Here is a 12,270-nt window from a genome sequence, read left to right on the forward strand (position 1 = left end):
CATTTAGAAAGCACCTAGGCCAGATAATCAGAAAGATTATTAGTGTTTTCTCCTAAAGAACACAGTACACAGAAAAAAAAATCTAATTCAATTAGTACAAATAATAACCCAATACATTTTTGCGACACTTCAGAATTACAGAGTAGGTCCACACCCATTACTTTTTTAGTCTTTATAAGGTTCTTGTGAGATAGATGCTAATCTCTTATTTAACAAGTTGAGTAACTTGCCTGAGGTGACCTAGATGCTCTAAGGCCAAAGCCAGCTCTGTTTACATATTACACCGTTATTGAGGACAGACCTGGTGCCCATACTAAGCGAGGTGCTGAGGTTACAACAATGAGGGAGGCAGTGTCTTTCTTCACGTTGTGTTTGTAGTGTGTGTACACATATTCTCAGTGAAACGGCTAATACTTGCTGGGATGAGTTAGAAAGCAGTCCTTCTGCCAGCAGAGAAGAAAACCCCAGCCAGGCCTGGATCCAATTCAGCCTACCTGCCCTGCTTCAGCTTTGACCTGGACCGATCCTAAATCGTGTAAAAAGATGTTCAGTCACTGGGCCGAGTCTCTCTTTCTTTGGATCCATACAAGTTACCGACGAAGCTGAAAAGCAACTCAGTTTATCAGATTGTTGTTATGAGGGTGGTTAATGTCACATTCGTTGTGCTAGTTTGCATCGGTGCCTAAGCTCCTCCCTAGGAAAGTGTAGGGGCAACTCTTGAAGTTGCAGGAACAAAGTGGAAACCATGCCCTGAAAGAGGTCACCTATGACCACAGTTAAATGTGAATGAAAAATTTTTTCTGCTAATATCTGAAACAGGATATAGTGAACTCTGATGTTCCCTAAATTCCACTGAAATATTGTCAGAAAATCAGTATGTGAAACTTTCAAACCATTGGCCAGAGGTACAGGTAGTGACCTGATTAGTAGAGTTGCCCCAGAAGGCACATAAAATGTTCCAGATGACAGAGACCTGGGTCAGCTTTGCCGCTCCACCTCCTCCACCTGCCCACTTCTCTGCACTGAGACACTTCCCTCTGGTACTTTCAGGAATGGGCTTTGTCCCCTAGATCTTTCCTGAACTGTAAACCCAGGAGTTGCTCCTCCCTACACCTTTAAGCTCTGGCATCTGCATGACTCATTTTGCAGCTAGGAATCCTCTAGAACTTATAATCAGAATTCAGTTTGAGGGAGGCTGCCCTCCTTCACGTGGGACCAGCATACAAGGCCTTTCTTTTTTCAGTTCAACCCACATGTTGACCACAGCACCAGCCTGCAAAGCTGGGTGATGCATCACTCTTATCCAGAGTGCCAAGATAACTAAAAGCGCTGGGCCAAGAAATGAGAGATTTAGTTCAAGAGAAGCAGTCCAGGGGCAAGGCATCCAGCAAGTTTAAGCCTTTGAAGCAGTTCCTATGTGGATCCTCCCCAAATCCTCACTCTCTTGTCCTCTCTGTCTGGTGTCACCTCTGCACTTTACACAGCCTCCACCACACAAATCTTCACCTTTGGCAAAGCCCACTTTTAACCTCAGTGGTTGCCCCTCCCTCACTATTTATTACCCCACGTCACTCCATCTAGAGTAAATCCCTGAGGGGCTCCAGCTGGATAGTCCAGAGTGGTGTGTGGAATTCTCCATCATGCAAAGCGGTCTAGGGTGGATGTAGACACATCATGTCCAGGTCCTCCCTGAGAATTTCCCATTAATGGGAGCTGCAGACACTCCCCTTCCTTCAGATATCCAGGGAATAGCTGGTGGATCAGATACACACATCTCTCAAGGACAAACATTCATTCTCAGAGAGGGTGGAGCCAGAGTTTAACCAGAAATCACAAAATAATGGCCACAGACATATTTTATTTAGACCTTTACATTAAAAAATTAATCCATTTCTGGAGCAGACAGAATAATATCCCCCTCAAGATGTCCATGTCCTAATCCCCAGAACCTGAGAACATGTCACCTTCCAAGGCAAAAGGGACTCTGCAGATGTGATTAAGGATCGTGAGATGGGGAGTTTTTCCTGGATTTCTCAGATGAGCCTAATACAATCACAATGGTCTGTACAGGGGAGAGAGGAGGGCAGAAGAGTCAGAGCCAGAAAAGGAGATGTGATGCAGGAAGCAGAGGATCAGAGTAGAGAGAGAGGAGAAGATGCTATGGGGCTGTTTGAAGATGGAGGAAGAGGCCGCAAGCCAAGGAAAGCAGGCAGCCTCTAGATACTAGAAAAGGTACAGAAAAGGCTTTTCCTCTAGAGCTTCTGGAAGGAGCACAGACCTGCCAACACCCTGAGTTCAACCCACTGAAACCAATGGCAAATTTCTAATCTCCAGGACTGGAAGATCATAAATCCATATTGTTCACATCACTTAAGTTTGTGGTAATTTGTTTCAGCAGAAAGAGGAAGTTAATACAGTTTCCAACATATAAAAATCTGAAGTTTCGACATCTCAAAAAAAATCTATCTTTCTGGCCTCTCTTGGAAAATGAGGAAATTGGTCCACACTCGGCCCACCTTCCATGGCAGAAATCAGCGGAGCAGCAGCTGCCTCTCTCAGAAAGAGAACAGGGTGTAGAGTTCTCCCTCGTCCCCCCTCCCGTGTTCCCAGACGCCGAGGCTGAGAGCCAGGTGTGGGTTATTTTCATCAAGTTGGCATGTGACTTATGGCTGGTCTGTGTCACTCAACTCTCAGTCATCTCTGGTGGTCTCCCCATTCTTCCCCCACCTTTTTTACTGACTTGGACAATTGCCTCCATGGACAGCCATTTGAAGTTTAAAAACCTGCCAATGGAAGGCTACTACTTTTATCCTCACCTCTGAAAAGCACTGGGCAGAGCATTGGAACAAATCAGAGAGAGGAGGTAAGTGTGTCCATGGGCAAGTTGGAAAGAGGACCAGGATCATCACGGTAAGTGTCACTAATGAGGCCTCATATCCTCCTGGGTTCAGACAGATTCATTTTGACAATATTATATCATGGGTGACTCGTAGTCATCTCATATACACATCAAGATTCTGCAGGTAAAGATCCCTTGAAAGCCCTGGCTATTTTTAGTTTGAGAGAAGAGGAGCCTAAATTAGATTTGAATAATATTTAGCCAGTGATGGATATATATCACATTTTATAAAATCAAATTTTAAATCCAGCGGTTGTTAGCCAGAATCTGGCTTGTTTTCTCTGGGAAGAAAAGCCTTGGCCACAGAACAATTTCTAAAGGTCTTGTAAATAGAATTGCATAATTCCAAATGTACATAAAAGGGTACCAAGGTAAGTACCTCTGCCATGAGATCCACCCACTCACTAACTTGGCTCCGAAAAAATGTTTCTACTGTGTGGGGAGAATATTTTTCCAAGCCAGGTGCAACCATGATGAGCTGTAAATGTCTAAAGTAAAATATAAATTTTTTAAAAGGCTACTTTGTAAAGTGGCAGTGGTATTTTCTCCAATAACACTGAATATCAACAGTACATTTCCAGAAATCATAAGCACTTCCTCCATTAAAAACACCTCTTCAGAGCCTTCACTTGTTAACAGACAACTCCATCCGGCTTTATTTTTATGGCACCTCTGATGGCTCCACTATGCAAAGGCCAGTCATTGTGAACAGGCCAGTTCTATTATTAGGCTGGTTTGGAAGAGTCGGCAGCCCCGAAGAGTGGAAAGCATGGAAGAGATTTAGTCTCCAAAACTGGCTGTTCCCTCTCCATGTAAACTCCAGTCAAAGAACTGCTGTGTCTGGGAAATGAAGCGGATTTGGAAAATGAAGCCGTTTTAAACTGCTCACGTAATACATTTTCTTTCCAAGTGAACTCAGTTGCTCTGTTCTCTGTGGTCCATGAGATTTCAGTGCATGCCCCCTGGGGAGACATTGTTGACCTGCTTGCTTACAGACTTGTATTCGTTGACGAGGACTGCTGTAACAAAATACCACAAAGGAGATGGCTTCGACAACAGAAACGTATTGTCTCGCAGTTCCAGACGCTGGAAGTCTGAGATCTTGGTGTTGGCAGGTTTGGTTTCTTCTGAGGGATGTGAAAGACAATCCATCCATGCTTCTTTCCTAACTTCTGGTGGTTTGATGGAAATTCCTGTCATTCCTTGGGTTTGGCTGCATCACCCCGATCTCTGCCTTTGTCATCACATGGTATTTCTCCTGTGTGTTTTTTGTCCAAATCATCCCTTTTTAGAAGGACCCCAGGCGTATTGGATTAGGAGCCCACCCTATTCCAGTATGATCTCATCTTACTAATTACATCTGCAACAACACTGTTCCCCAGTACGGTCACATTCTGAGCTACTAGGGGTTAGGATTTTTAACATGAATTTTAAGGGGACACAATTCAACTTATAACAGGACCAAATCCATGTTTTATATAAATGGGACCAATCTTTTAGAATACTAACATACTAACAGAAAAAGAGAGAAGTCGTAAACTGGTGCTTTTCGCTCCCTTTTCTCTTACACGCCATCCTCTCTGTTCTTGGCATTTGGAGGAAGGATGAATATTTATGAATGATAGCCTCTATCAGGGTAAAAGCTGTAGAAAATTGTGTTCAATACTTAGACATTGTAATTAGACTTTATCTGAGACTAATTTCCAAAAACTGGAAATGGGTGAAGTAATATTATTAAGCTTTATTTTAAAAGAAAAGAATGAGAGAATTTCAGATAAGATGGGTAACATTATTTCTTAAAATGAAGATAACTTGGGTCAGGGTGGGGTTTTTTGTACAACAGCTCAAGAGTTCTTTACCCCATCACCACCACTGTCCCTGGAGACTCCTTGGCTCCCATGCCTGCCTCTCCAGTGTTGATTCTCTTCCTGCCTTGTTCTCACTCTTTGCCATCTTCAGTGTATCACACTTCTCTTCCCAGCCGCTCAGTGTAAATTTCCTCCACGTTATACTCCAGTCCTGTCCTCTATCCCTGCTCTAGCTTTGGGACTGCATTTACTCCTTGGCTCCAACAATCACTTTTAGGCACCTGGTTCCTAAGTTAATATCTCTAGCCTGGACTTCTCTGCCTCACTGCAGCCTCCCATGTCCAGTTATTTGCACCTGAAACTCAATAAAATTACAACTGAAAGCAATGTGTCATCCTTTGCCCAGAGCCATCTTCTCCTCTCCACTCCATGGTTTCTGTTAATTTCTTCTTCTTCTACTCAACCAGGCTTGGAACCTTACAATCATCAGATAAACCTTTTTCTTCTATATCCAGTCTTTCTAGAAACTCTGCTCTCTCTACCTCTGATTTGTAAACGGTTTTCCTCTGACTTGTCCTAAAGCCCTCGTTATTTTTCACCTGAGTGGTTTAAATTGCTCCCTGTTATCTCAGCCTCTCTTTGCTCCATTAGAAACTACCCTGCTTCTACCACTTTCAGAAGTTGAGCTGAGAAACATAACTGAGTCCTCTCTTCTCTAAGATTTTCAACTGAGACTTAAGTTTTAAATGGGCATTTGTGACCTCTGTACTATGGGTAGACTCTTCTGGTTTCCTTTATCTCCGACCAGTGTGGTACCGGTACCCCCTTCTTTGGCCAAACTAGACTACCTGCTTTGTTAAAAAATGGATTTGACGGAAACAGATTCTTCCAAACAGTGCATTCTTTGAGGCCAAAGACAAAGTATTCTATATTCTTCATGAAGTCATTTTCTGATAATCCAACCAGATCTCTGAGGCTTAGCGTTCTATTTGAAATCTCTGCTGTTCCACTTAACACAGCCCTACCAGAGTGATGGGCTCATGGTATATGCTTAACAAGTGTCTTAACTGACTTTCTTGTCTACTGTGCCTTGCCTTAGAGATACTGGCATGTTTATCTTATCCTGTCTACTAGATTCCAAGTTTCTAAAAAGTGATGATTCTGCTGTATTCATTTATCTATGCCCCAAATGCCCTCCCAATGGTTTATTCTGGTCTTTCAATAGACAACTAAAGACTATTAATTTAAACTAAAAAAGATACTGGAAAATCAACTTGACACGCCAAGAAATTGTTATAAACTTCCCAGCCAATAGATGAGCAGAAGATTGAAAATTATCATTTGATCTAAATATCTATTTTGTTACATTTACATTGATCACTAGATTATATAACCTTGCCTTTGAAACAACCTAAGAACCATCTTATGAATTTCCCATGAGGACCCACAAGCCCTGTTGAAAGTGAAGGGGAAGAAATGACCCCAAATCTTAATCTCAAGAATGTTCTCATGACAACATTTTCTTATGTACCTGTTTCTACTCTTTAGTACAAGATTTCCTGCAAGAGACAAGGCTTGGTCTTGTCTCCTAATTACTTAAATTGAACATTCAATAATAATAAAAGTTGTTCTTTTTTGTACTTCCTCATAAGCTCACAGTAAATTATCCACGTCTATTTTTGATTTATCTTAGAGGCTACGTTCACCTATAGAGGAACAGGAGTCCCTGCTTTCTCCTGTAATGTGAGATCCTTGGTTTCCTCTGAGCTGGTATGATACATATTCCATGATAATGACTCTGGAATTTCTAAAAATGGAGAGAAATTTGACACCGTGCAGTTTTCACATACCTTGCTTCTTGAAACAAAGGCAGTCTAAAAATACGAGTTTACAGATGTGGAAACTATTCACCACTTTTATTTATTTGTGTGAAAGGCACAGCAATCCCTTCCCACAGTGAGCTGCTCCAGCCCTGAATACTTTTTTTTTTTTCTGATGGCTCTCCCATTTCTTCTTCTTTTTTAAAATTTTTATTGAAGTACAGTTAATTGACAATGTGTTAATTTGTGGTGTACAGCATAGTGATATATATATATATATATATTTATATATTCCTTTTTAAAATGTATATATATATTTATATATTCCTTTTCATATTCTTTTTCATTATAGGCTATTACAAGATACTGAGTATAGTTCCCTGTGCTATACAGTAGGACCTTGTTGTTTATCTATTTTACTTATAGTAGTTAGTATCTCTAAATCCCAAACTCCCAATTTATCCCTCCATCCTCCCTTTCCCTACCAGTAACCATAAGTTTGTTTTCTATGTCTGTGAGTCTGTTCCTGTTTTGTAAATAAGTTCATTTGTGTCATTTTTTAGATTCCACATATAAGTGATATATGGTATTTTTTCTTTCTCTTCCTGGCTTAGTATGACAATCTCCAAGTCCATCCATGTTGCTGCAAATGGCATTATTTTATTCATTTTTATGGCTGAGTAGTATTCCATTGTATATATACATATATATACACCATATTTTCTTTATCTAGTCATCTATCGATGGACATTTAGGTTGTTTCCATGTCTTGGCTATTGTAAATAGTGCCGATGTAAACACCAGAGTGTTTGTACCTTTTCGAGCTAGTCTTTTCCAGATACATGCCCAGGAGTGGGATTGCTGGATCATACAGTAACTATTTTTAGTTTTTTAAGGAACTTCCATATTGTTCTCCATAGTGGCTGCACCAATTTGCATTCCCATCAACAGTGCAGGAGGGTTTTCTTTTCTCCACACCCTCTCCAACATTTATTGTTTGTGTACTTTTTAATGATGGCTGTTCTGACTGGTATGAAATGATACCTCATTGTAGTTTTGACTTGCATTTCTCTAATAATTAGAGATTTTTTTTTCATGTGCCTACTGACCATTTGTATGTCTTGATTGGAGAAATGTTTGTTTAGGTCTTCTGCCCATTTTCTGATTGGGTTGCTTTTTTGTTGTTGTTGTTGTTATTGAGTTGTATGAGCTGTTTGTAATATTCTGGACATTGAGCCCTTATCAGTTAGCCCTGAATACTTTAAAACATAATTCAAATCGCAAAATCTGACACTTTTTTTTTCAGAAATGTCTATTAAATAAAGATCATTGAGAAGTTTTTGTATGTAAACAATTCTTTTATAGATCTTGTTGCACAAAATTACAAGCCACAACTAGAACCAGTTAAATGAAAGAACTGGTCTAGGTCTTCCGGAGATGATACTAACATTGAAGATAATTGCAGTTTACAGCAAAAGACAGTCAAAACCAGGTCAGTCCTCAGTGGTTCAGTTAGCTCAGTGTTTCAGAGGTTGAGCTCCGGAGACAGATGACTAGGTTCAAATCTCAACTCCATTCCCTACTAACTGAATAACTTTAACCAAGATATTTAACCTCTTTTAGTATCAAATTTTCAAGGATGAAATAAGGATAATAGTAGTGTTTCCTTCTTTATAAACTTACTGTGAACATTGAATGAGACTCTGTATAAACTGTTCACTCCCAAGAAGCCACTCAAGCTGCTTTAGCTATTATTATTCATAGCAGTGAGTTACTCTGCCAAATTAAACTGGTAATTTTGTTTTGTTTTTTGGCTTTAAGATATTTGGATTTCTTTCACTTTTTAAAATCAGCTTTACTGAGATATAATTCACATAATGTACATTTCACCATTTAAAGTACACAATTCAGCGGTTTTTATATATATACAGAGTTGTGGAACCATCATCACAATCTAATTTTAGAGCCTTTCTAATTTGCTTTTTAGCTAACAAGTTAGCGAGTCTTTTTTTTTTTTTCCCTCAAATTACTATACTCTATAATTCTTCCTACAGTCCCTGTAAGGCTATGTTGAATTGCAGAAGGAACCATTTTATTAATGGAACTGCCAGGATTTTTGAAGTTGGAGAGGTATGAAAATTTAATTAGCATGAGGACAATACTGGATGACGTCTGTCTTCCTGTCTGTCTCATAGGAGATCTAAGATCAATTAAACTGGTAGGGCAGAGAAAAGCAGTGGCCTAATTATTATTATTTTTCAACAGTTAGGTGGCAGGTTGGCATATAGGTCGGACTCATGCTCTGAGAATGAAATGAGTCCCCTTATCCAAAGATACATAGTATTGTTGAGGGCTTAGAGAAGAGGAGGATGCAGCCCTATACCCCTGGAGCGTAGAGAGTAGAAGTTAAGTGTCACACGATGAGGGATCATAAATCTCTTTAGAATTCTGAGATCTCAAAAATAACGCTCGATAGAAAGTGCTTTGAGGTACGTTCTGTGGGAGAGGAGCATCCTGATGTTTGTTTCACCACCTGGCCAAGCACAGACTGACTACGGCCAGCTCTCTGTGACTCGATATTTGAGGGAGAAGGCTTTATTCAGTGTTAGCTTGAACAGGGCAGAGAATGTAAGTGCCTGAGCAGGAAATTAACCCCTAGTGATGATATTCCAAGCCCATGGTTCTGAGGTTGAGGTGAGGTGGGCTGAAAATGAGATCAAATGGTGGATGAAGGTGAACTGGAACCACTTCACAAACTTGCCTAGGCCCTGCTCTATTCAGAACACCCACAAACACCCATCAATCCATATTCAAACTCCTTGGTTCATATGCACAGATTGAAAGCATACTGGACTTTGGATCTTTTTAAAACAAATGAATAGGTTCAGAAGGAGCTGAACATGTATATGGTTGCCAGTCCCCAGAAGTTTCTTGGACTAGTTCAGGCAACAGCTGCACAAATATTTCTTACGTTGGCCACCTGCCGCATTCCACTTCTTAGCAGGAAAGAGCACAACTTTTTCCAGCTCAGTTTATTGCTTGTATCATTTGTGGGTGGACTGAAGAACATTATTTGTAGAACTAGTAGTGTTCCAACTATGACTTCTGCTGCTAAAGAGACACTCCAAACAACCTTTCTCCTTTTCTGTCTGGCTTATTCCTGTTCATCCTTCAAAATTTAGCTCAGAATATTCAGTATTACAAAATGAAAAGGATTGCCTGAATAAAATTATAAATCTTTACTAAATACCACAAAGAAACACTTGAGTAAATAGAATGATATACCTATTTAATGAAAAGGAAAATTCAGAATTATGAAGAACTCAACTTTTCCTAACTGGACCTCTTCTCTATAACGACAATCAAAAGCTCAATAAGCTTGTTAGGAATTGACAAAATGACTCTAAGGTTGATCTAGAAATATTAAAATGCTAGAGGAATCAAGAAAATTCTGAAAAAGAATGAGAGAACTTATCTACCCATAAGTTATAAAGCTAGAATTGGTGCTGCCCCATGACTTTCTAGACTCCAGTGGGTTAACAGAATAGAGTCTAGAAATAATTCCACGTAACATGTGAATTTGGTATCCAATAAATAATAGCTACTATTTAGTGAGCCCTTACTATGTACCGTGTATTCTTCTAAACCCTTTGCATATAGTAACATATGCAGTCCTGACAACTTTAAGAGGTAAGTACTATTATTATCCCCATTTTATTTATGAGAAATTAGGTTTATCCAGTAAGTAAGCAATGAAGCCAGAATGTGAACCCAGGCAGCTTAACTCCAAGACGTATTCCTTAATCTCTATATTAGGCAGTATTTGAAGTCAGCAAGAAGAAAAAGATCATTCAACATAGGTGACGAACAGAAACCCTTCCTCACTTTTTATATCACAGCTGATTCTAGATGGCTTAAATACTTAAATATAAAAATAAAAATATTAGAAAAACAGGGAAGTATAGGCTTTTAGAAGTCTCAACATGGAGAGACATTTTTACAACTCACGCAGAAGTCAAAGTCAAAATGGAAAATACCGAAAGCCCTGACTCAGACATTCTCAAACCGTAATTAAAGTCAAACAGACAGTGAAATAAGGGGTCAGAAGGTAAAAAGGAAAAATAGTGCCAGCCACATGGGGTTAAAAAAATGCAAAGTAAATAAATGTACATTTGACTTTGGAACCTACATGCTTAACACTATAATATATTGGGAAAATATTAAAGGGAAAAAAAAGAGCTTAAAGTTAAAAAAATAAATAATAATCATAGTACAAATGACAGGCAAATATTCACATTCCTAGCATACAAAGGTCTTTCACAAATCAGCCAGATGGTGATAAACATGCCAATGAAAAACATACACAAGTAATTCACAAAAGTAAGAAAAACAGGTAAAATCATGTAACAGGATGTTTAAACTTACTAATGACTAAAGAAATGCACATTAAAATAAGAAGTTTTCATTTATCTGATTGGCAAAGACATAATAAATAAAATTTAATGTTGACAAACGCATAGGAAATCATGGAATTTGGATTGGTACAACTTTTCTGGAGAGCAGTTTGGCATTTGTGAATCAAAATTTCAAATGTGCGTAATTTATTTACTATCCAGCAATCCTCCCAGAGACTTACCTGTGGAGATCATTGCCCAAGTATCCAAAGCTGTATATACAATGATACTATGTGCTCCATTACTTAAAACAGTAAAAAACTGAAAACAACTGTACTTTAATAAGGGACCAGACACATAAATTGAAGCACAAAACATAACTGAATACTATATAGCCTTGAAAAGGTGATCTAATTTTAAGTTCATTGATCTGGAATGATGTGCAGGATATATTATTGAATGAAAAACATAAAAATACTGAATAAAATGTGTATGGCCACATTTGTATAGAATTTTGTCTATAAACACACACACACACACACACACACACACACACACACACACACACACACACACGCCTGGAAGGGTACTCACCGAAATGTCAATTGTGGTTATCTCAGGGTAAAGAGATCTGGGGTGAGTTTTACTCTCTTGTTTAAATTTTCATGTATCATTTGGAATTGTTTACAAGCAAATAAATTCCACCAAAGAAAGAATCAGAAGAGACACAACTAAAGCATTATCATTTCCAGGAAGGTTTCCCTAACTCCAAGGTGGTCTAAAGTGGCCCTCTGACCTCCCATCGCACCCAGTGCACATCTCAACCACAATAAATCCACATTACAACGTCAAGATATTTATTGGTACGTGTCACCCCTCCCCCACTAGCCCATCAGCTCTGGAATACCCCCAATATCCTATTTATGTTGCCTTCCCCCAGAGGTGGGCTCACAGCAGGCCCCCAATGACTCAGCTATTTGGAAACACAAACATCCCATAAAGTAATATATTCTTCAGGACAGTAGTGTGAGTTTTATGAAATTAAGATGTGCTTTTTGTTTTCCCATTGGTCTTAATAAATTGTGGAGAAATGCAAAGGAATAGCCTTCTTTTTGAATGGCTCTCTCTACCTGCAAGCAAGATACAGGGTCTCAATGAATTGACCCTTCTTGTGAGGACTGCTGTCTAAGTTGTGACAATGACTGACACTGATGGGCTACTGGGAACATGTCTACTTTCTGGAATTCTCCACTTTCTGCATCTGCAAACTGGAAATGAGAATAATTCACCCAGCAACAGACATCAGCCTCCAGTGACTTGGCCATGAGGAACATCTAACAGCGTTTGCT

Source organism: Camelus dromedarius, chromosome 4 (genome assembly GCF_036321535.1).
Source record: "Camelus dromedarius isolate mCamDro1 chromosome 4, mCamDro1.pat, whole genome shotgun sequence".
In the NCBI taxonomy this organism is placed as follows: domain Eukaryota; kingdom Metazoa; phylum Chordata; class Mammalia; order Artiodactyla; family Camelidae; genus Camelus; species Camelus dromedarius.